We start from the raw sequence: 27,150 nt of genomic DNA on the forward strand, positions 1-27,150 counted from the left end.
ATTGGGAGGATTTTAAGAAAGTGTGGTCTGTAAAGGAGATAACATGTAGGACAATAGTACAACCTATTCTTGAGCGCAGCTCGAGTGTTTGAGATCTGCGGTGGGTCGGATTAAAGGAACACATCGAAGCAGTTCAGAGACAAGTTGCTAGATTTGTTACCGGTAGATTCGAACACCATGCAGGCGTTATGGAGATACATCAACAACTCAAATGGGAACCCCTGGATGGAAGACAATGATCTTTCCTACTTACGGTGTCTAGTCCAGAACACTGTCCCCCAACGCAGCAATGGCCGAGAAAGATGCATAATTCTAGGTTTAATCATCTCCCCGGCTTGGTTGCTGGCGAAAAAAAATCGCTGTTATATCATGGGGTGGGGTATGGGAGGGGGGATATAGCCACAGCAATCCAGTCATAACTCGAAGATGCCTCTATACGTTCAGCAGCAGAGATCCGTCGATGCCTTTGCAGATAAGCATTGTAAACAGTTTAAGTACCAACCACGCCCCTGCCCCCTTTCTCTTTGTATCAACCAGAATGAAGCTTCCAGAACTAGTGATTACGAGTGGGTGGTGTCAATCTCGGTTAGGGAGAAATGTCATTTGGAATGAAGACATATAACACAGTATAGAAGTATTCCCTAACTATTAGAGGGTGTTTAACATTGCTCGAAGACACGTAAAAAGTTCGAGTAGCAAAGCCACCAATCCCTTTGTGACTATGGATTAGTAAGGTTAGCCTGGAGTTTGCTTCAGACGTGGGCAGGACTGGTGCAACTGCGATTATCATTACCCCTACATATGAACACCACTGAGAAAATTTAGAGTTCAAACGTTTGAAGCTGATTGCAAAAGGTTCTACTGCCGCCAACGTACATGTCGCATAAAGACCACGATAAGAAGAGTATAAGACAAAAGAAATTTGGCCTTGTAGAGAGGCACACAAACAGTCTTTTTTATCTAGATCTGTTTGCGAGTGGAACAGGTAGGGAACTGACCAGTTGTGGTACAGGTTCCCTCCACTATATACCGTATGGTGGCTTGCGGACTATGTAAAAATTGTTTCCAAGGTAAATAATCTGCGGATTTCATCCGGAATTTAAGGTTTCGCGGCTCTTCGCGCATGGTTTCATCCAGCTTTTTGTTCTTAAAACCACAGGACAGGGATGAGAATTTATCTCCCCCAAAAACTTGAAAAAATAGTAAAATTCTCGAGACTATCGCCTCTCTAAATCTGTTGAAATGTAGTACTTTCTCTTGAACGACTATGATATTCTCCGTGCTGATAATACAAGAAATATCCCCCACTAGTGCGACCCTCACAGAATTTGAAAGGAGCGCCATTGGATGTCCACATGTGGCCAGATGATCAAATTGTGCAAAATCTAGATTATTTTAGGTATTCAGATGTGACAGTGGCCCGATGCTGGATTGCTTGGGAACTCGTCGTCAAGTTTTGGTCAACCACATCTGAGCACTTCAAAGAAGGATCGACATATTGGGCACCAAGCACATTGTAACTGCTTCAAAACCTGCACGTGCCGTCCAATAGTCCGCAGCTCGTGGTCGTGTGGTAGCGTTCGCGCTTCCCACGCCCGGGTTCCCTGGTTCGATTCCCGGCGGGGTCAGGCATTTTCTTTGCCTCGTGATGACTGGGTCTTGTGCGATGTCCTAAGTTTAGTTAGGTTTAAGTATTTCTAAGTTCTAGGGGACTGATGACCATAGATGTTAAGTCCCATAGTGCTCAGAGCCATTTTTCCATCCAAGAACAAATAGTAGACTTCCTGCTATATGCTGTATCATCCGCACCATTGATAGGGGACTAGCAGCGGACTAGGAAATTACCATGCCATGTGTAGGCTGCCATTAACACCACAGTACAAGCAACTGACATTGGAATAGTGCTACGACTGGGATGCATGGACTGATGATGGATAGTATCACATTGTCCTCATTGATGAATTGCAGTTCTGCACTGCCTTGGATGACCATCGTTGGTAAGTATGGTGGCGACCTGGGGAGAAGTTCCATTCTTCCAGTGTTTTGGAAGGCACAGTGGTGTTATCTATAGCATAATGGTAGTGGTTGAGGGAACTCTAGTGGCAGGACTGTATGTCATGCACATACTGCATCCTCACGTGTTACCTCTCGTGTGGCAGTATAGTGGTGGCATTTTTCAACACGACAATGCTCGTCCACACATGGCACATTTCTCTATTGAACTGTTTGTATGATGCTGAGATACTCCCATGGTCATCAAGGTCCCCAGATCAGTTCCTGATAGAATATGTGTGGGACCAGCTTGGATGTGAAATCCATTCCATCGCCAATATCCAGGATGTCAAGGACCAGTTACAACATTTGGTGAAGGTACAATGGCTTTGTGACAACGTTCCTAACCAAATCAGTGTATGCGTCCAGGCCGGAGAGGGTGCAACGTCATACTACCAAGTGCTTCATAAATGTGACTCGATTTTGTTGTCACTAAAATATTATCACATATCATCTCACCCATGGAGCTTCATTCGTTTCCTTCTCTCCCTCTGAGTGTTTCACTTTTTTTGCCAGGCAGCCTGTTTTATGGTTATTTAAATGGTGACTCATGGCTGCTGCATTTCGTCTTTCAAAATTAATATGATGGGGACATATACGAGATTGTACTTTATTTTCTGGAACATATGTGGAACATTCTCAGATCCACGATTTTTTCTTCTTGCCGTTAATATATGCTAAAAGTAGTGTACTTAATACTGATGTTTCCTATTCATACCTAATGAATGAAACAAGATGAAAACAGCGAATTTTAATTGTGTGTTGTTTGGCGTTACAGGACTACCAGAGTTCTTGCATGCTATGCACTAGTAGGGTAGCTATGGGCATGATCCGGTTATCACTGGTTTCTTATCTCAATGTGACTGATAAGTGGGTATCAGGTTAAACATCCAGTGTCAGGTTACATACTTTGCTAACTTATAATGTAGGTTCACCCCCCTCCGCTCCCCTCCTACCGGGGAACCACTGAGGAAGCCCCATCTACTTCTCCTCATCATTCTCTCCCCCCTTTCCCTCTTCCCTCCCCTCCTCTCGTCTCCCCTTCCTTCCCCTCTCCTCCCCTCCCCCCTTGGACCAACGAGACTGGAGCAGCCTCTCTCCATTTTCATCTTTAATAACTGGAGCTTAGGAGCTGGGAGAGATTGTAGGTAGTGTCTATTTATTAATAACAAATTACGTTGTCACTCAAAATGTATTTACTAATAACAATTTAATACTGCATCATTCCTGGCAGCAGAAGAGGCCACACCCTGCAGATGTGTAGGTACTCTCATTCTTCCATGATTTAATCTCATTCTTCCACAATTTTAAATATTTATTAATATTTTCCAGATTTTGTCTTATTTTCCACAATTTTACGTATTTCTCATCTACCTCGTATTTTTTCTTATTTTCACAATTTACGTATTTTTCCACATTTTTTCGTATTTTTCCAAAATTTTCTCCACTTATGTAAGTTCCAGGCGAGTTCTCCACAAACATCACTGCATTACGTCATGTGGTTGCTCATCAATGATGTGATTCTGTCAGCTAGTCATAAAGCAGCATGGGTCCGAATTAGTCACCACTTCATTAGTACTGTATGTTAGAAATGAATAATTTGGTGGAAATAATGACGTCATTACAAATTTTATAAGCACTCAATTTTACCGATTTCCAACCAAAGGTACAGTATGTATAGGAAATATCACAGTGCTAAGATACAACCCTTCTAAGTCACCAGCACGTTACTAGATTGTGGCAAAATTCTGATCCTTCCAATCAAACACATTGTGTGTGTAGCTTAGCGCCACGCGATATGCACCTAGAGAGCTCACCAGTGAGAAGTATGTCACCTGCAGGGTAGCCCACACCTCGAACAGCGACTTACGATGTCTCGTCTTGAAGACTGTCACCCAACACAACAATGGACGAAAAAGATGCATTGCATAATTGTAGGGTTAATCATCTCAGAGTTGGTTGCTGGCGGAAAAAAATTACTTATGTTGCTATATCAAGGAGTGGTGGAGAGGGGATATTCTGCCACAGCAAGCCAGTCGTAAGTAGCATATGCCTATAAGTTCACCAGCCGAGATCTGTGGATGCTTTTGCAGATAAGCATTGCTAACAGTTTAAGTGCCCTTCTCCCCCCCCCCCCCCCTCCCCCGCCCATTAGAATGAAGCTTTCGGAACTAGTGATTATGAGTAGGCGGTGTCAGTGTAAGCCAGGCAGAGATCCCAGGTGAAATGAAGACAAACATAATATACAGTATTCCCTAACTATTAGAGAGTGTGTGACATTGCTAGAACACACCTAAAAAATTCGAGGAGGACAAGCACCAATACTTCTGTGACTGAGCCATTACTAAGGTTAGTCTGGACTTTGCTTCAGACATGGGCGGAGCTAGTACAGCTCCTATACTGACCACCCCTACAAGAGAACCATACTGGGCATACTGGGAAAAATATAGTGAGAAAATACAATCGTGGCAACACAATGACTGAACAAGATCTGGCAGAACACCAAGGTAGAATAAAAAGACATATAACTCTGGCAATATTAGTGTGCTGTGCGACATCACTATAAGAGTCGTAAATAGGTAATGAGTGTGTATGTACAGGGGGAGTCACTTAACGTTACCGCTGGATATATTTCGTAAACCACATCAAATACTGACGAACCGATTCCACAGACCGAACGTGAGGAGAGGGGCTAGTGTAACTGTTTCATACAAACCATACAAAAATGCACGGAAGTATGTTTTTTAACACAAACCTACGTTTTCTTAAATGGAACCACGTTAGTTTTGTTAGCACATCTGAACATATAAACAAATACGTAATCAGTGCAGTTCGTTGCATTGTAAAATGTTAATTACATCCAGAGATATTGTAACCTAAAGTTGACGCTTGAGTACAACTCCTCCGCTGTTCGATCGTGTGTATCGGAGAGCACCGAATTACGTAGAGATCCAAAGGGAACGGTGATGGATCTTAGGTACAGAAGAACGGGAACAGCACATTACGTCCACATGCTAACACCTTTTGATTGGCCTTTTTCACTGACGCACATGTACATTACCATGAGGGTGAGGTACACGTACACACGTGGTTTCCGTTTTCAATTACGGAGTGGAATACAGTGTGTCCCGACATGTCAGGCCAATAGATGTTCAATGTGGTGGCCATCGTTTGTTGCACACAATTGCAATCTCTGGCGTAATGAATGTCGCACACGCCGCAGTATATCTGGTGTAATGTCGCCACAGGCTGCCACAGGTTGCCACAATACGTTGTTTCATATCCTGTGGGGACGTAGGCACATCACGGTACACATTCTCCTTTAACGTACCCCACAGAAAGAAGTCCAGAGGTGTAAGATCAGGAGAACGGGCTGGCCAATTTATGCGTCCTCCACGTCCTATGAAACGCCCGTCGAACATCCTGTCAAGGGTCAGCCTAGTGTTAATTGCGGAATGTGCAGGTGTACCATCATGCTGATACCACATACGTCGACGCGTTTCCAGTGGGACATTGGCGAGCAACGTTGGCAGATCATTCTGTAGAAACGCGATGTATGTTGCAATGCTCTCCGATACACACGATCGAACAGCGGAGGAGTGGTACTCAAGCGTCAACTTTAGGTTACAATATCTCCGGATGTAGTTAACATGTTACAATGCAACAAACGGCACTGATTACGTATTTGTTTATATGTTCAGATGTGCTAACAAAACTAACGTGGTTCCATTTAAAAAACGTAGGTTTGCGTTAAAAAACATACTTCCGTGCACTTTTGTATGGTTTGTGTTAAACAATTACACTAACCTCTCTCCTCACGTTCGGTCTGTGGAATCGATTCGTCAGCATTTGATGTGGTTTACGAAATATATCCAGTGGTAACGTTAGGTGACTCAATATATATCCCTACCACCCAAATGAGACTGAGCAATGGTCAGAGTTCACAAAAAAATGGGCTAGGCTGTTCAAAACAGTTATCGGAACATGGTGTATCAACGTCCGGTAGCTTGCATCTATTTTAATAGAGGCAGTACCAGTGGTCTGATTGTATTGCTTGAGATGTTTGCTTTCAGTATAGGCACCAATTAAAATTATTGGCCGTCGTATGCATTACAGTTTCAGGTGTTACCTCAGAAGGTAGTGAGTACCAGTGTCCCAGTGTTTTCTAGTGAGTACACAGATGTCAGTTGTCATTTGTGGACGTTGCATTCAACCAAGCACATACGATACGACATCTTAATGCAGTACAAGTTGCAAGGGCGGTCTGTTTGATCCAAGAATGATGTCCTTTCGGTAATGTCCTCTCCGTGTGTAATCCATAGGTTGTGAACACGCTACAGGAAGGTAGATGAATATGCAAGGCTAGTTGGACAAGGTCGCCGACGGATTATAGTTCCAGTTGAAAACCGATATTTGGCCATCTCTGCGCTGCGGCGTTGTACCGATACTGCCGGAGCACTGCAAGGGGATCTCAGAAAGGCCACTGGAGCCGCTCTGTCCGATGAGACTGTTACTGAGAAATGACCTTACGACCCAGATCTCCTGCTCCTGTACCCTGCTTCACATGACAACATCTTGCAGCTCGCCTTCAGCTCCGGTGTTCCCATATCAACTGGCAACTTTGTCATTAGGAAAAAGTGTTATTTACAGACGAGTCCAGGTATCCTCTGATGCAAGGTGATGGTGGTGTTCGTGTGCTGAGACCCATAGTAAGTGGTAACTGCCAAATGTTGTCTAGTATTTTTTCTAAGGTTCTGTGATGATGTGAAGAGGCTTCAGTGTTGACAGTCATACGGATCTTGTCGTTATTGATGGTCGGCATACCACCAGGCACTACATCAACACATCCTGTTGGACCATGTGGTGGCTGCTGCATACAGTGGTGGCCGTGAATTCCCTCTCATGCCGAGGTCTATCTGACGGGCGTCAGCAGCGATTTCTAGTGAAGCCTGGACACTGAAGTAACGGAAGGGCTGGCAGTGAGTCCCAACCAAAACCCCATCGTGCATATGTTGACAGATGTGTTCGAGGCCATCCCGTTCCGACGTACTCTCCAAGAACACTCTTTGGCTGTCATTGAAGAATGGGAATTGATGCCACAGGGTGACCTCCATAGATTTGCGCATAGTTCGCCTTATAGGTGTCAGTGAATGATAACCGCTTACAGGGGGCATACACGCTATTAAAACTCTCAAAGTCCAATGAAAAGCACCCAAGATAACGGAGTGAATGTTTATTATCAATCTGTTTCCGACACCTCTCGGACATTTCAGTTCCTTTTATCTGAACGATGGAGGGTGTAATGTTTTATTGTTGTGCACTTAATTTTTGAAAGATGAGGGTTTAATTTGGTGGTATACCCAGTCCTCAATTATTGTTCAGTGGAGTGTGGCAGACGCCCAAAATCATGTTTCCTTAATTCTTGTGACCAGTCTATTTCCACTTACCAAGTCATCAACTCTCAGAGGTCACGAGACCTCTCCCACTATACGATAAAATGAAGCTGTAGAGAGCTGGAGCGTTCACGAGCCGTCTGTCGATAAGTCTCTGAAAAATAACACTCGGTCACAGCGTTGCGCGTTGCTTTCGGCGCCGCCGACGCCATCGCCGCAGCAACCGACCGCCGCAGCAGCCGACGTCGGCGCTGAAGGCCGGCAGCATTATCAGTGAATATCTGTCAGACGCCGCGCGAGTGGCTGCGCGGTTAGAAGCGCCATGTCACGGACTGTGCTGTCTCGGCCGCCGGGGGTTCGAATCCTCCCGCGGGCTTGGGTGTGTGTGTTGTTCTTCGCATAAGTTAGTTTAAGTAGTGTGTTAGTCTAGGGACCGATGACCTCATCAGTTTGGTCGCTTAGGAATTCACACACATTTGAACTGGCGAAACCGCGACCGCCCGACACACCTCTGCAGCGGTGCTTCCTGCGTAAACGAAACGGCTAACCATGAGTAAGAACCACCACGGCCTCAAAGTGCAGACATGGGTCGGTGGCAACTGCGGAAAAATATCAAACACAAGCTGATAACTTATACATAGGAGGAATCATCGATCTTTGTATGTCGCAGTAAGAGACGAGAAATTGCTCCCCGCCCGTGATCGGGACGTTGTAATGGTTCTTTATTTACGTGACCATTACGGCAGTCCAATCCCAGTTCTCGATACCAGTAATATCCTACTACTTTTCTGTGAAGTAACAGACATATTTTTGTGACAATATTCACATTTGGTTTTATTAATGTATAGGTACTCCGATGTATCGATGTATTACAGTGATATGGTTCTTGTGTGTATTCATTTCTGTGAGACTGTCATAATCTTTGACTTATTTGTAGCCGTTTTGGTGCGAATGCACACAGAGCAGTCTTTCTTTCACTTTGCAGAAGTTAAGTTGTTATTTCGTTTTGTAAAAGAACAGTCAAGTCTTGTGTTTGGTTAAAGTGGAAATTAAATATATGAAGATTGATACAAAACTGTTTTCTTGATGGTCAGACAATTAAGAAGTGTATGTGAATTTACAAGAAGTTTAATAAAAATGTGGATCGTGAACACCAAGTCAACAATTATTTCTACCATACCATTGTTCTGATCTGGCTCTGTCTGATCATTTAGAATTTCCTGAAAAACGCATTTGTTAGGTCTTGAAATAATACTAAAATACAGATCTGGACCTTCTACCAGTCAAAGTGGAATCACCCTAGAATCAATAAGATGAGCCATAACAACTTCGACGAAATCTACGTGGGAATCCATTCAAGATAAGTGCCAAAATTAATGACTTTTTTTACAGTGACTTCATTATTTCCATAATGACGATACCATCCACACTCAATAACTTTGTTGTTGCACGATAAAGCGCACACATGCTGCGTGAGCAACATTATTAATGTGATTTCTAACCTACTTTGCAAGCGGTGGTATTGTTAGAACGTCCATATCACTGGGATCTGAGCGACGCCCACGCACTAGCGACGATATCTCTCTCATCACAGGAAGCTGCTCGATGAAGCTTCCACAGTGTCACCTGTCGAAACTGCGAAGCAGCCGCCGGACTCTGTATGAATAAAATCGATCTAACAGGTTTTCTTATTATACATCTCTGGAAATACTGAGAATAATACCAGTACTGACATACTGCCAATGGTAGCAGAGTTTACCTATACAGCGAGAATTTACTAAGTCGACTGTAGTAAGAAAAAACTTTCTGAGACAAGTAATAGTAAGTAGTAGCAGTAGTAGTAGTAGTTGTTGTTGTTTATTCATCCAGAGACAATTTATATTGCATGGATTTCGTCAGAAAATAAATACTTCCTGTATACAGGGTGTTACAAAAAGATACGGCCAAGCTTTCAGGAAACATTCCTCGCACACAAAGAAAGAAAATATGTTATGTGGACATGTGTCCGGAAACGCTTACTTTCCATGTTAGAGCTCATTTTATTACTTCTCTTCACATCACATTAATCATGGAATGGAAACACACAGCAGCAGAACGTACCAGCGTGACTTCAAACACTTTGTTACAGGAAATGTTCAAAATGTCCTCCATTAGCGAGGATATATGCATCCAACCTCCGTCACATTGAATACCTGATGCGCTGATGCAGCCCTGGAGAATGGCGTATTGTATGACAGCCGTCCACGATAAGACGACGAAAAGTCTCTATATTTGGTACCGGGGTTGCGTAGACAAGGACTTTCAAATGCCTCCATAAGTGAAAGTCAAGAGGGTTGAGGTCAGGAGAGTGTGGAGGCCATGGAATTGGTCCACGTCTACCAATCCATCGGTCACCGAATCTGTTGTTGAGAAGCGTACGAACACTTCGACTGAAATGTGCAGGAGCTCCATCGTGCATGAGCCACATGTTGTGTCATACTTGTAAAGGCACATGTTCTAGCAGCACAGGTAGAGTATACCGTGAATCGAGGAAGTACAGTACATACTGACGAAACTAAAATGAGCTCCAACATGGAAATTAAGCGTTTCCGGACACATGTCCACATAACATCTTTTCTTTATTTGTGTTTGAGGAATGTTTCCTGAAAGTTTGGCCGTACCTTTTGTAACACTCTGTATACACATAAATAAATATATATACTGAAGTGCCAAAGAAATTGGTATGGGCATGTGTAATCAAATATAGAGATATGTAAACAGGGGGAATACGGCGCTGCGATCGGCAACACTTATATAAGACAACAAGTGTCAGTTGTTAGATCGGTTACTTCTGCTGCAATGGCAGGTTATCAAGATTTAATTGAGTTTAAACATGGTGTTACAGCTGGTGCACGAGCGATGGGACACAGCATCTTCAAGGTAGCTATGAAATAGGAATTTTCCCGTACGACCATTTCACGAGTGTACCATGAACAACAGGAATCTGGTAAAACATAAAAAAAAACTCCGATACAGCTGCGGACGGAAAAAGATCCTGCAAGAACGGGACCAACGACGGCTGAAGAGAATCGTTCAGCGTGACAAGTGCAACCCTTCCGCAAATTGCTGCGTATTTCAAAGCCTGGGCCATCAACAAGTGTCAGCGTGCGAGCCATTCAACGAAAAATCTTCGATATGGGCTTGCGGAAACGAAGGGACACTCACGTACCCTTGGTGAGTGCACGACACAAATCTTTACGCCTCGCCTTGGGCCATCAACATCGACATTGGACTGTTGATTACTGGAAACATGTTGCTTGGTTGGACGAGTCTCGTTTCAAATTGTTTATAGTGGATAGTCGTGTACGGGTATGGAGACAACGTCGCGAATCCATGGAACATGCATGTCAGCGGGAGGCTGTTCAAGCTGGCGGAGGCTCTGAGACGGTGTGCAGTTGGAGTGATATGGGACCCCTGACACGTCTACATACGACTCTGACAGGTGACACGGACGTAAGCATCCTGCCATTCATGTACTTTGTGCATTCCGACGGACTTGGGCAATCGCAGCAGGACAATGCGATGCCCAACACTTCCAGAACTGCTCCAGAGCGACTCCATGAACACTCTTCTGAATTTAAACACTTTCGCTGGCCACCAGACTCCCCAGACATGAACATTATTGAGCGTATCTGGGATGCCTTGCAACGTGCTGTTCAGAAGAGATCTCCAACCCCTCGTAGTCTTACGGATTTATAGCACCTCTGCAGGATTCACGGTACCAATTCCCTCAAGCACTGCTCCAGACATTAGTCGAGTCCATGCCAAGTCGTGTTGCGGAACTTCTGCGTGCTGGCGGGGTATCCTACAAATACAAGGGTGCACAATATCCTACACAATCTTACACTAAAATTACACACACACTTTTGGTTAATTATATAAGAGGTATTTTTCCATGGATTACTTAGTTGTGATCTAAATAAAACACATAATACTAGTAACACTTCTGTTCAAAATACTAATTCAGATCACAGCAAACATCCGACGAGAATTGCTATTGGCACTGACTATGGCATATGGCATCAACATACTACATGATCATAATTATTTGCTACTACATTGTTGAAGGTACTCGTTTACACTGTAATAGCACTTGGTCATAAAAAATTTATGTATTGTCTCCTTAAATGTAGACAATTTTTGTTATTTCTTTTATATGTGCTGGAAGTTTGTTATACAAATATGCAAAAACTTGTGTCATGTTTACCATCGTGATGGGACCATTAAATATACTTTTCACTATGTATGCAGTGGTAAATTACGATCGATATATCACAAGACAAACCTCACTGATTGCTTCCTATGATGAAGAAAGACGTGTCATGATCAACCCACTTGTTTTATACGGCTGTTAGCTACACTTGTCACCAGTGAATCTTTTGCTGCTTGCAGATGTACTGTAACACAATCTTTAGTAAGCAGAAGACTGCTCCCAGAACCAATAACGTAACGCTAGGCTCGTTATAGGTATGTTCAATTAACACATTCTTTTCGTGAAACACTATTGAGAACCAACATTCGCAGACAGTGTAAAATAAGAGAAATTAGCACTCGTACAAATAGATATTTTCCTCGCCCTAGATGCGTGTGTGTGTGTGTGGTGTGTTGTGGGGCGACGGATGGAATAAGAAATAAGAAATAATGCTCGCCGTCTATTAGGAGAGCCTGAAAAACTATCTTTGCCGTCAGCCAGCAACATACATGGAGAACATACTGACTATAGTTTTCACTCTGCAAGTCCACACTCTTCTTTTGCTCACTGAAAGAAATGTTTCTGCTCTCTGTTTACTCAGCGGGATCAGGAACTATGATTACAAATAAAAATTTTGAGTTCTAACTGATTCAATTATATTTTTTAAAAAGTTCACACGCAAAACATAATAATATTCCTGAAACTTGCTGGCAGATTAAAACTGTGTGCCCGACCGAGACTCGAACTCGGGACCTTTGCCTTTCGCGGGCAAGTGCTCTACCACTTGCCCGCGAAAGGCAAAGGTCCCGAGTTCGAGTCTCGGTCGGGAACACAGTTTTAATCTGCCAGGAAGTTTCATATCAGCGCACACTCCGCTGCAGAGTGAAAATCTCATTCTGGAAACATCCCCCAGGCTGTGGCTAAGCCATGTCTCCGCAGTATCCTCTACCACTTGCCCGCGAAAGGCAAAGGTCCCGAGTTCGAGTCTCGGTCGGGCACACAGTTTTAATCTGCCAGGAAGTTTCATATCAGCGCACACTCCGCTGCAGAGTGAAAATCTCATTCTGGAAACATCCCCCAGGCTGTGGCTAAGCCATGTCTCCACAGTATCCTTTCTTTCTGGAGTGCTAGTTCTGCATGTTTCGCAGAAGAGCTTCTGTAAAGTTTGGAAGGTAGGAGACGGATACTGGCAGAAGTAAAGCTGTGAGTACCGGGCGTGAGTCGTACCAGTTGGTAGAGCACTTGCCCGCGAAAGGCAAAGGTCCCGAGTTCGAGTCTCGGTCGGGCACACAGTTTTAATCTGCCAGGAAGTTTCATATCAGCGCACACTCCGCTGCAGAGTGAAAATCTCATTCTGGAATAATATTCCTGATAATAATGTTCCTATCATAAACAACACTAGTACCAGTTGAGGGGCGACGTCTACGGTTGTTGTTGTTGTGGTCTTCAGTCCAGAGACTGGTTTGATGCAGTTCTCTATGCTACTCTACCCTGTGCAAGCCTCTTCATCTCCGAGTAGCTACTGCAACCTACATCCCTCTGAACCTGCTTGTATTCATGTCTTGGTCTCAGTTCTACGACCACCAGCACCCCTCCCGCCACGCTTCCCTCCAGTACTCAATTGGTGATCCCTTAACGCCTCAGAATGTGTTCTATCAACCAATCCCTTCTTTTAGTCAGGTTATGCCACAAAATTCTCTTCCCAAATTCTATTCAGTAACTCGTCATTAGTTATGTGATCCACCCAACTAGCACCACATTTCAAAAACTTCTCTTCTGTTTTTGTCTAAATTGTTTATCGTCCCTGTTTCACTGCCATATATGGCTACACTCCATACAAAAACTTTCAGAAAGGACTTCCTGACACTTAAATCTATACTCGATGTTAACAAATTTCTGTTCTTCAGAAACGGTTTTCTTGCCATTGTCAGTCTACATTTTATATCTTTCCTACTTCGACCATCATCAGTTATTTTGTTTCCCAAATAGCAAAACATATTTACCAGGGGTAAGATAGATACTGCCTACAGGAAAATTAAAGATACCTTTGGAGAGGAGAACCACGTGTATGAATATCAAGAGCTCAGATGGAAACCCAGTTCTAAGCAAAGAAGGGAAGGCAGAGAGGTGGAAGGAGTATATAGAAGGTTTATACAAGGACGATGTACTTGAGGGCAATATTATGGAAATGGAAGAGGATGTAGATGAAGACGAAATGGGAGGTAAGATACTGCGTGAAGAGTTTGACAGAGCACTGAAAGACCTGAGTCGAAAAAAGGCCCCCGGAGTAGACAACATTCCATTAGAACTACTGACGGCCTTAGGAGAGCCAGTCATGACAAAACTCTACCAGCTGGTGAGCAAGATGTATGAGACAGGTGAAACACCCTCAGGCTTCAAGAAGAATATAATAATTCCAATCCCAAAGAAATCAGGTGCTGACAGATGTGAAAATTAACGAACTATCAGTTTAATAAGTCACAGCTGCAAAATACTAACGCGAATTCTTTACAGACGAATGGAAAAACTGGTAGATGCGGACCTCGGGGAGGATCAGTTTGGATTCCATAGAAATGTTGGAACACGTGAGGCAATACTGACCTTACGACTTGTCTTAGAAGAAAGATTAAGAAAAGGCAAACCTGCGTTTCTAGCATTTGTAGACTTAGAGAAAGCTTTTGACAATGTTGACTGGAATACTCTCTTTCCAATTCTAAAGTTGGCAGGGGTAAAATACAGGGAGCGAAAGGCTATTTACAATTTGTACAGAAACCAGATGGCAGTTATTACAGTCGAGGGGCATGAAAGGGAAGCAGTGGTTAGGAAAGGAGTGAGACAGGGTTGTAGCCTCTCCCCGATGTTATTCAATCTGTATACTGAGCAAGCAGTAAAGGAAACAAAAGAAAAATTTGGAGTAGGTATTAAAATTCATGGAGAAGAAGTAAAAACTTTGAGGTTCGCCGATGACATTGTAATTCTGTCAGAGACAGCAAAGGACTTAGAAGAGCAGTTGAACGGAATGGACAGTGTCTTGAAAAGAGGATATAAGATGAACATCAACAAAAGCAAAACGAAGATAATGGAATGTAGTCAAATTAAATCGGGTGATGCTGAGGGAATTAGATTAGGAAATGAGACACTTAAAGTAGTAAAGGAGTTTTGCTATTTAGGAAGTAAACTAACTGATGGTCGAAGTAGAGAGGATATAAAATGTAGACTGGCAATGGCAAGGAAAGCGTTTCTGAAGAAGAGAAATTTGTTAATATCGAATATAGATTTATGTATCAGGAAGTCGTTTCTGAAAGTATTTGTTTGGAGTGCAGCCATGTATGGAAGCGAAACATGGACGATAACTAGTTTGGACAAGAAGAGAATAGAAGCTTTCGAAATGTGGTGCTACAGAAGAATGCTGAAGATTAGATGGGTAGATCACGTAACTAATGAGGAGGTATTGAATAGGATTGGGGAGAAGAGAAGTTTGTGGCACAACTTGACTAGAAGAAGGGATCGGTTGGTAGGACATGTTTTGAGGAACCAAGGAATCACAAATTTAGCATTGGAGGGCAGCGTGGAGGGTAAAAATCGTAGAGGGAGACCAAGAGATGAATACACTAAGCAGATTCAGAAGGATGTAGGTTGCAGTAGGTACTGGGAGATGAAGCAGCTTGCACAGGGTAGAGTAGCATGGAGAGCTGCATCAAACCAGTCTCAGGACTGAAGACAACAACAACAACATTGACTACTTTAAGTGTTGTAGTTGGCAGGAGAGCCAACACAGTTACTACAGGAAGCCGAAATGCACGCGTTTTAGCTCACGCAGGCTGGCGTGAGGTCTGGAACATGACAAGGAAATTAGAATTGAGAAAAACGGACGTAGCTGGAGGAATACTTAACTTTAATCCGTTAATGACGAACGTCGCTTTTGACATTACATGATTCACAGTACCAATAGCAACAGATAATGGCGCCTTACTAGGTCGTAGCAAATAACGTAGCTGAAGGCTATGCTAACTATCGTCTCGGCAAATGAGAGTGTAGAAGTCAGTGAACCATCGCTAGCAAAGTCAGTTGTACAACTGGGGCGAGTGCTAGGAAGTCTCTCTAGACCTGCCGTATGGCGGCGCTCGGTCTGCAATCACTGATAGTGGCGACACGCGGGTCCGACGTATACTACCGGACCGCGGCCGATTTAAAGGCAAGTGTGGTGTCTGGCGGTGACACCACATTAAGTGTCTCATTTCCTAATCTAATCCCCTCAGCATCAGCTGATTTAATTCGACTACTTTCTTTTACCCTCGTTTTGCTTTTGCTGATATTCATCTTATATCCCCCTTTTGACATACTGTCCATTCCATTCAACTGCTCTTCCAAGTCCTTTGCTGTCTCTGAGAGAATTACAATGTCGTCGGCAAACCTCAAAGTTTTTATTTATTCTCCACTGATTTTAATTCCTATACCAAGTTCTTCTTTTGTGTCCTTTACAACTTGCTTGATATACAGATTGTATAACATCGGGGATAGGCTACAATCCTGTCTCACTTCCTTCTCAACCACTGCTTCCCTTCCATGCCCCTCGACTCTTATAACTACCATCTGCTTTCTGTACAAATTGTAAATAGACTTTCGCTCCCTGTATTTAACCCCTACCACATTTAGAATTTGAAAGAGATTATTTCAGTCAACAAACGAGGTGGACGGGAAGTGAAAAATTGTTAAGCAGGTATGGCTAGAGGACAACTGTAAGAATGTGGAAGCATATATCACTAAGGGTAAGATAGATACTGCCTACAGGAAAATTAAAAAGACTTTGGAGAACAGAGAACCACGTGTATGAATATCAAGAGCTCAGATGCAAAACTAGTACTAAGCAAAGAACGGAAAGCAGAAAGGTGGAATCAGTATATAGAGAGGCTACACAAGGGAGATGCACATGCGGGCAATGTTGTGGAAATGGAAGAGGACGTAGAGGAAGTTGAGAAGGGAGATATGATACTGCGTGAAGAATTGATAAAGCTTGAAAGACTTAAGTAGAAACAAGGCCCCCGCAGTAGAGAACATACTGTTATAGCTACTGATGGCCTTGAGAGAGCCAACATGTCAAAATTCTTCCATCTGGTGAGGAAGATATCATATATCATCTGAGCTCTCGATGTTCATGCAAGTGGTCCTCTTTTCTCCAAAGGTGTCTTTACTTTTCCTGTAGGCAGTATCTAACTTACCCTTAGTGATACATGCTACTACATTCTTACATGCACTTCCTGTCGATTTCGTTTGTTGACTGGAATAATCTCTTTCAAATTCTAAATGTGGTAGGGGTACAATACAGGGAGCGAGCCGGCCGCGGTAGTCTAGCGGTTCTAGGCGCTCAGTCCGGAACCGCGCAACTGCTACAGTCGCAGGTTCGAATCCTGCCTCGGGCATGGATGTGGGTGATGCCCTTAGGTTACTTAGGTTTAAGTAGTTTCTAAGTTCTAGGGGACTGATGACCACGGATGTTACGTTCCATAGTGCTCAGAGCCATTTGAACCATTTGAACAGGGAGCGAAACGCTGTTTACAGGCGAAATACCTTCAGAGTTCAAGAAGAATATAATAATCTCAATTCCAAAGAAAGCAGGTGCCGACAGATGTGAAAAAGTACCGAACTATCAGTTTAATAAGTCACAGCTGCAAAATACTAAGACGAATCCGTTGCAGAAGAATGGAAAACGAGCGGAATCCGACCTTGGGAAATATCAGTTTGGATTAAGGAGAAACGACGCGAGGCAATACTTACCCTACGGCTTCTCATACAAGATAGCTTAATGAAAGGCAAACCTACGTTTATAGTATTTGTAGACAAGGAGAAAGCTTTTGACATTGTTGACCTCTGTGGTGAGTTCCATTTAAAATAGTCTATCATCCTGACTTCTAATCATCAAAGTTAATTGCTCTTCACAAAACTGGAAAAATAATTTCACCACTGGCCACGTGGCTTTGTTAACATTACAGGTAATGTAAGCGTCGTGTGGCTAGGCCTCCCATCGGGTACACCGTTCGCTGGGTGCAAGTCTTTCGATTTGACGCCACAACGGTGACTTGCGCGTCGTTGGGGATGAAATGATGACGATTAGAGTGGTATCGATAGCTACGATGCCACGGCGTGTGGGCAAGGTCTTAAATTGGCACTGCGACAGACACCGACGACAGCGCCCTCTAGCCGGCGCTGTGGGGCCCATTTGATGCCGCGGAGAAGACCCAGCAACATTGTTTCCACTTCATAGGGGGCCATTACTGACTCTGTTACTTCAGTGATAGTTTGTCCCCCTACTTGTAGTCCTTACCGTTGGTACCTGTAGCACCTATGGTCTCTTCAGTGTAAAGTTACGTATGTCCTTGACTAATAATTAAATGTACTTTCACGTAAAAATCTGTACCGAGAATCTTACCTCACTTGCACCTACTCGCTTCCTTCATTCGGCCACCCTTTCAGTTTTCAGGAGCAGACCCACGCGCCGCCTTCCAGGCGGGATACAAAAATTAGGACAACATAACAACACAACACCTAGTCTCTGAGCGGAGAAAATCTCCGACCTAGCGGGGAATCGAACCCGGGCCCTTATGATTGACATTCTGTCGTGCTGACCACTCAGCTCCTATTTTTAAATCTCATTTTGCTCGAAATTGATCGTCGTATTTGTTCGGGGTGGACGTGCTGTGACCCTTTTTGAAGTTCATCGTTGATACCTTAAATCAGTTTTTTGTTGAAGAGGGCAGCTAGCCCTCTGACCAAACGCGCTGGGCTACCGTGCCGGCTTTCCACTCAGCTACCGGGGGCAGACAACATTACGCTTGGCACACGAACAGTTACTTCCGTGAAGTCTAAGCGATTCAGGACGGTGCAGAGTCCTCGCGAGTTCATTTCCTATTTGCATCAAAACTGCGTTCAGCCAGACTGGCTGTGACGTCATCCGAAGCAGCGCTAAGCCGGCGTTTGACTGATGCGGACAGAGTGATAGCTCGGTATGAAGTAAGTGTCACTACGCTACGTTACGCAAATTCACGGAGCATCGTACTCCGGTGTGTCGTAGGGTGAGCGGATCACGCCTTTCCTGCTTCTGCCTGGGGGAGTCTGTAGTAGTCCTCTCGGTGGAATCTTCCTCACGTTGCGTTTGTCCGTTTACTTCATCCTTCTCATGTTGCCGCGTGCCTCCACTCCAGCAACAGGTCTGATAAGTGTCACTACCTCTCAGGCCGTTTTTATATGGGCGCAGCGGATGGCCGAAGGGATTATCTGTCGTCATCTGCTGTAAGCCCAGGTATCAGCATCTAAATTGCCGTTTTTTTCGGACACACATTATTTTGTAATATTGTTGTGTATCAATTTACAATATTCGTATTTTTTATGTGGATGGAGTAAAGTTGGCTTTAATTACAGAAAAAGTTTCAGCTCGGCTGCATTTAAACTTTGCCGGATAGAATTTTTAAAATGGAACTGGCAGTAGAACATGACCTCTGAACTACAACGTTAAGAGACCTTGTATTGAGTGTTATTTACATTTTAAAACTAGTAATTGCTTTATTATTTAATGCGGCTAAGAAACACACTCAATGCACAGCTCATATAACACACAGTGCAATGTATCAGTCATAATATTACCGTCAGCTGTAAAAGCATTCATGTAGTGTTGCCACTAATATGAAAAGGCCCTTTCTCCACCTCAGCTGGAATCGCTGTCCACTTGGCTGGGAAAAGACACCAACCGCTCAACCAGGTTGTTTTGTCCACACATCAGTCATCCCCCATTGGGACTGCAGTGGCGTCCAGCCGACTCAATCGCAGCACACCAGCATCTCGAGCGCCTCGCTCACGGCTCTGCGCAGAACTCACTCATTCCTCTCTGTGCAGCGACTGAATACTGTGCCCACCGTCCTTGCCATCAGCTCGGTCACGGCGGTGCTCCTGGCAACCACGTCCCTGCAGCGTCCGCCACCTTGACGCCATAACGTGACAGTCCAAAGAAAATGACTCTGGAGGCTGGGAAATCAACTATGCCACTCAACATACCACAATATGTTTCTTTCTCTACAGCTAAAAGTAGAATTATAAATGATTCCCTGACAGTTACAGTTTGTCTGACGTCAAACTGATGTTCATCTGATACCTCTTCAATATCTCTTTCTGTCCTCTTGTATCTTACTCTTAGCAGCTATCTACGAACGTTAAGTGCAGAAAGCATCTGACAATTACTCACATGTAGCTTCTTAGTCTGATGATTGTGCTCTTAAGAAAATACGCTGTGCAGTCTCTTCTTTTATTAGTTTAGGGAGACTTTCTATTTGATATTTGTAGATTATTGCATTTAATTTTCATTTCCTCAAAATTAAATTGACTTTCAGAGGGTGAAGTAGGTGATTACAGATAGTTCCATGAAACGAATGGTCACCAGACTGACTGTCCAGATATAAGAAGAACATTCTTCTAGTCGTAAAACTGCATAGTTTTCCATTGCCAGTGTCAGACTGAATAAAACCCTTCTAGGCATTAGGGTGCGGCATTTTGAAACTAAAACAACTATAAAAACCAACATTTCAACTGGGATTAAACTGCGGGCTTCATGGAATGGTCTTCCGGTGTTCGGAAATTTCCATTACAAACTTCTAGGACTAGTAAGAGGTTAGTGAGAAATAATATTTTGAATTGGAGCCCATGGCTGGAAACGTAATAATATTTTGAGTTGGAACGATGTCTGGAAACGTACCGTTTCCGTGCTACAACCATTTGTAAACATGTTGGTAGTACGGCAACTGTTACAAGTATTTGATTAGGGGCGATCAAATACATCACTTATATTACAGTCCCACTCATTAATAACCAGAGAAATTGCTCGTGTTCTTTTTGACGGATTCTCTTCAACTTCCAGTGCGTGTGCCTACCGTCTCCTTAGAGTACCACAGTCACGCCTCCTGACCCTTTCTCGAAGCCGTTGCGTAATTGTGCCGTAAATGGCATGCTATGGAGTCGGACGTTGTGTAGAACGATCTTGGTAAAGTGGATGACCAGCTCTTCTATTACCGTGAGCTTCGTCATTCAGAAGGAGCATGTCGGTTTGTTCTGCAAACGTGTACTCAACCATGTTGCGCTAACACGGACATATGAATGAGGCTCGAACAAGGTCAGAGAGTTAGGACAGACGTCAAATGACATCAGCAGATCCTACGTATCCACTTCTCATTACGCCTATCCTGTTGTATAGGCCTACCTCCTAACAAACATGTTTTCAAATGGCTCTTAGCACAGAAACAGTACGATTAAGGACATGGGTTCCTATTCAAAATATTATGTACTCACTCCCCTCTACAATTCCTAGAAGTCTGCAACGCGAATTTCCGCACATCCCATTTCGGTTATCACATGACAACCATCACTATACTGGAAGGTTATTACAAAGCTTCTGAGGGGTACCTGTTCGAAAGGTTATTACCTGTCCTACTTTAGCGGGTGACTGGAAATCAACAGCGAATCACCAGTTTGTACCCAGCGGCAACATTTTTCTGCAGCAAGACATCAGCGCCCCACTGCATTTTTCTTGTGGTCGCTTGTTTTGCACTGGTGCAACTAGGTCTTGAGCAACTGCTGGCTGCTGAACACACTTGTCGCATTCGACAGGATTGTTGGTATGCAAGATGCCAGAAACTCTTAGGCCGGTATTACACTATCAAATTTCTTTATCAAAAATTTGATCATACATGTGATCAAATATTCGTCAAATATATTTGACAAAGATCTTTGATATGGCGCTAAAAAGGTGTATTACACTGTCATCATATTTTTCGTCCAAGTTCAAGATGGCTGACAACAACAACTTGTTATTAACTGCAGCACTTGCATGTACCACAATTGCACTGTGTGCACATGTGGAAGAGCAGCGGGGGAAAAAAAAGGAAACGTACCTGGGTGAAGCCATGGGTTTTACGACGACACGATAAAAGCATTCAACAAAACTTGTTACGTGAGCTTATAGTGGAGGACGTCAACTCGTGCATCAATTACTTAAGAATGGATGAGCATACATTTCTGTATGTGCTCAGTGAAGTGTATCCTCATGTCACAAAGCACGATACTCACTTAGGAACTGCTATATCTGCAGAAGACTCACTCTTCGACCATAGATACTAGTAGACTGGTCTTGCTGTGCAGAAGCTATAGGGCTGGTGTGGCTCCAACATAAACCACGTGACTGTTGGCAAAACGTGGCGGGATTTCAAATCAGCAGTCTGCCATCCTATGTTTGTATCGCATTTTCCCCACATTTCTCAATTGACTGCCAAACGCTTTCAACAAAAATTACTTTTTATTTGAGAAAAATTATGCCAGAACTACATTTGAACTGGATTTGTTCACAGTACCATTTAGAAAATCTAACAAATACATCGAACGCCACTCTGGTGCGCAGCGGGACGAAATTACCATAAACTATCAATTAAAGTAAAATTTCGTTAAAATTCTTTTAAACAGTAAGAGTGGGCTTGTGTCAAAACTTTAAACATTGGATTCGCAACGTTTTGAGCTCTAGTGACTTATAAAAGAAAATGGGATATGGGAATCATGTCAACTATAGGTGCCAAAATTTTCAGTATCAATTTTAGGTGTACTTCAAAGGCTCATTTCCCAATATTTTCAAAAAAGTTTAAACTATCAGTTTTTAAAAAACATATATTTGAGATGAAAGGCGAGACTTTCAAGTTTCAGAAAATAATTTTGGAGCTAACATTTATGTAATAGTATTAGAAGGTAGAAAAAATTCTCTTAATGTGTCGACTATAGGTGCCCTTACCTTATTATAATCTCACTTGAATATACAAATCTTTGCTACCTGTGGGCTATTAAGTGCCTCAAAATGAATAATGCATATACCAAGGTGAATATTGTGCACCGTAGTAAAAGATGTCAATTATGACTCAAGGAACACCTATAACATTTCAACTGAAACAGTCGTTACAGCTCTCAATTTAACCAGGGCACGCCATAAATTAAAAGTTCCAAGAGACTATGCAATGATTTTAATTTTTTAAAAGGTATTTCTTCACATTTGATGAAAACAATCTCAAGGAAAATTCTTTTCAAGGTTAAAACACTGTTGTCAACTTCTGTCTTAAGATAGTCATTCTGCAGGCTAACAAACTGCAAAATAACTGACAGTATATAATTTGTTAAGAAAACTATCTAAGGGACACTTTTTACTCCTAATATTGCAAAACTGTACTGACCCTCATCCAGATTAAGAGCTATTTTCCAGGGCACAAACAGGTTAGAGCTCATCTGCCAAAACAAAAACATCTGGCAGTCTCTCAGTACAATAAGAATAGAGGCTCTTATTTTAGAAAAATAATGCCTGTACAGTGATCTGATTTTGTTCTGACACTGCGTGGGATCATGAGGAAACTTTTCCTTGCCTCTGCATAATAATCATGTGGGCATAAATAAAACTCCCCTTTAATTATCATTGCAGTTTGTGAACAATTTGAATAACTTACTACAAATGCAGCAGAAGACAATTAATCAACCTAGAGCTTAAAAACTCACTTTTTAACAGAAATTTTAGGCTTACCTTAGGAGTAACCTTTACAGATAGGAAAAGTTGTTCTTACACTGAAAAGTGAGGTATGTTTTCTGCAGAGTTCATAAACTGCCAATGCCATGCACAATGTCACATTTTCATGATGTTTTGTACTAAATTTTGGAAACTGTTGCATATGAATGAAATATATATACCTGTCTTGCTTCACTCAAACAGCATTCCAAATTTCTTATTGCAAGCTTATGCGACAAATCCTTAGTACCTGGTGTCTGTAGTGGATGCATATTGCCAGAGGTGAACACTATCCATTGCAGTAACAATTGAGGTAATAGAAATACTTCTGTGCTTGACACTCCAATGATATTTACAAACATGCACTGTCAACACCATGCACAATCTCACATTCCTTAGCAAATTTTGAAAGCTGTTGCATATTAATGAAATATATGTACCTGTACATGCTTCACTCAGAGCCTACTGAATTTTGTATTACAATCTCATCTGACAAATCCTTACTACCTGGTGGCTATTACGTATCTATAGCAGACACAATTTACCGAAGTGAACACAATCCATTGCACCAACTACAGTTGACTAAGAATCAAGAAACTGGTTTAAATTTTTACGTAAAACAACTTTTGGGGCTTTGAGTTTCCATAGATAACATGAAAAGAAATACATGTGGATTCTTTCAAGTGCTTTTCTCATTTTAAATTTATTACACTTTTTTCTCAGTTGCTGCAAGTATTCAAAGAAAACTAACATCTCTTGGGAAAAAATAGATATTCAGAAAAAATTAAGTCAATACTTTATTTCACAACATTATTTTATTTCTTACAAAATTTTATTTAACATTTTCTTTCTTACAACACAATATTTTCCAACAGATTTATTTCTTAAGCCCATATTCTAAGAGGGCAGAACAATGTTTAACAGACAAAAATATATAGAAGACACTGACAAGAGAATAAATCTAGTATAAATATAAGTTCCCAAAAAAATTAACAACACAACATACAAACCTAGAAAGAACAAAAAAAAAGACAGTACATAAATATATATTCTGTTAAGAGCAAAAGAATATCTAGGTTTACTTAAAACAAGTGAATCCAATTGATCTGAAAACAGAAGTAAAGTCCAAACATATATTGAAAAAGGCTTTGTGGATGCAGTACGGGCACTTAGAAAGGCTAAGAACTCAAGATACCTCTGTCTGTACTTTGTGTAGACATCATGGTTCAAACATTATTAATAATAATAATAAACAACATAACCTTGGCAATTATAAACTCAAATCTAATAGGGATGAGGCATAGAACATTTAATGTCCCTTAAACAGCACAGTTTTTGTATATAAACTGCTCACACAACCTTTCTGGAATGTTTCTGTCACAGACTTTCCAAAATGGTGATTTCTAATTTTAAAATACTCAAATAAAATTTTAATTAGAGTATTTCTGTGGGCTCAAAGTCCATAATATGTTCGTTGATGGATTGAAAAAACTACAATCAACATCTGCCAGAGCACATGAAACAAGAACAAGTATAACATTTTTCTTTTGCAACATTCCCTTCGACTGTTGTAACCGATGAGCTTGCTCTGCTGCTTTGCAAATTTTAGTAACATCAGCAGAAGGCGTAACTAAACCTCCCACATTCTTTCTTCTGATTAGTCCAATGTCACTGTCCACTGCCCCACACAAGGAATTTGCACTTTCTACACAATGTACTGACTTAGTCAATTTACGCACAATGAATCCTGCTATGTATGCAACAACATTCCGTACATAATTTGATAGCTGTTCAAATGAGACAGCAGGAATGCTGTATGAGTGATCATGAGAGACTGATGCAACATTTAGGCCTAACTTCCCTGAATTACAATTGATAGCTGATGTAAATGGGTTAGATTGCATCACATCCAGTCCAGAAGATACACTGAGAATGGAACAATCTGCAGTATCCAAAGTAGATCCAAATTCTGACCCTCTTACCTGCTTATGGATAAGCAATCATTTGTAGGCTGATTTGAATTGATCTGCTGTCGGATTGTTGTTATCACCACCATATCATCTGATTGAGCTGAAAAATGTCTATGTGGTCCTGTAGCAATTTATATGTAAGCAAGAAATTTAGTTTTGGTTGAGAGCTGTCTATGAGGGAAACATACAATTTTCTTAGACTCTGTATACATACAAGAAAGCCAAGGAAACCAGTCTTTCTGTTGGTATACAAAATAGATGGCCCATTAGCTTCAAGTCTCAGCTCCTTAATGTATTTTTCCACTTCATCAAGAAATGGTAAAATATGGCCAGCTGTCTGCATTGACAGAGGAGATTTATACCCTTTGGACAGGAGATTCCTACTATTGAAACAATCAAAAAGGTTGTTCATTGTCCTTATAAATTTAACTGTATGTTCACATCCTTTAAAGTCAGCTAGCTCCAAATCTTCATCAAGGAATTCTAGAGCATTAGCTACACTACCACTAAATGTTTGCACAACAATCCTTACATTCATTTTATGACGATACCACTCAACGTGTTTTGTTCTTATTTTTGTAGCAGCCAGAAGTTTCTCCACTTTTTGCAGCTCATGTAATTTTAACACATAATCCCATTTTATTGGATTTCTGTTTCCATTGAAAATGACACCTTTACCAGTTAATGTATTCCGTATTAACTTGAACATGTGACATGGATCAAGGAATATGCAAACATCATCCTTACATAGAGGGCGTTTAAAAAAAAGATTTCATTCTGCACGTTGAAAGACAGGCCCCTAGCTTGTCTACCATTGCAGTGTTTACGTGAGCACCATCAACAGTAACAGAAATTACTTCTACTCCAGCATCATATGTAAATTTCAACACCTCCTTAAGTAGGTTTGATTTTTCAACAGCACCCAGGCCATTGACTAAAAAATAGCCAATTGGAATTTTCCATGAACCATTTACAGCAGTCAACATCAATATTAATGCCTCATTCGCAACAGGCAGATTGTCATTGTCAAGATCTGTACCATAATCTATGTAACCAATAAACTTATTTCCACAAAATTCAACATGCTTCCTTATGGCAATCTCATAAAATGACATGGCACAAAGCAATTTCTTACCTTTGCTAATGAGTTCTTGACTCTTTATTCTAAGCGCTATTGCTGCTTCTTTACTGCAACCAGGATCACCATCAACAACACTGTACCATTTTCTTAATGGTCGTGGATGTGGCAGTGATGTTTTAAAATTTTTCCTTACATAGCTATATAACTTGCTACTGTAAAAATTTAGTGTTAGAGCAAAGGTCCGAAGAGCTGCTGGATACATATTTGCTTCTTTACCTTTACTGACACGTTGGAGCAACTCCGAAGTACCAGGTGGCAGCATCTGATAGCAAAAAGCCACATCATTTATGCATAAGTATTCCAACCTGCAATCAGTCATACATTTTGAAAATGACAGTCATTGTAAATATACTTGCCTTTAGTAAATTAACCAGGGATTCATTTACAACACGATTATTTATCAAAGATTTCAAAGACAAGACTTTCTTCTTCATCCCACGAGATTACCGCTGCAAATTCTTTAACTTTCTGGCTTTGATGCTAATCTGCCATCTTGCCACATCTATCACTTTTTCTGCTATGCCAGGAGTACACAAATCGCTATTCGAAAAGTCCCCAATATACCTGAAATTTTTGTTTTTCGGGGTGTTCGTTTCCATATCGCATAACGTCACTGTAAACAAAACAAAAATGCATGTTTCAAGGTATAATTTGTGGGCGAAGTATGTCCGAAATGGCACTTAACGAAACGTGCTACAGTTCTATTCTAATACAATATTCTACTAACTCGCAGTTGTTACACACATTCTAACAACACCCAGACTTACAGGCATTGGAAGCACAGACTTCAG

The sequence above is a fragment of the Schistocerca gregaria genome, chromosome 6 (genome assembly GCF_023897955.1).
Source record: "Schistocerca gregaria isolate iqSchGreg1 chromosome 6, iqSchGreg1.2, whole genome shotgun sequence".
NCBI lineage: Eukaryota > Metazoa > Arthropoda > Insecta > Orthoptera > Acrididae > Schistocerca > Schistocerca gregaria.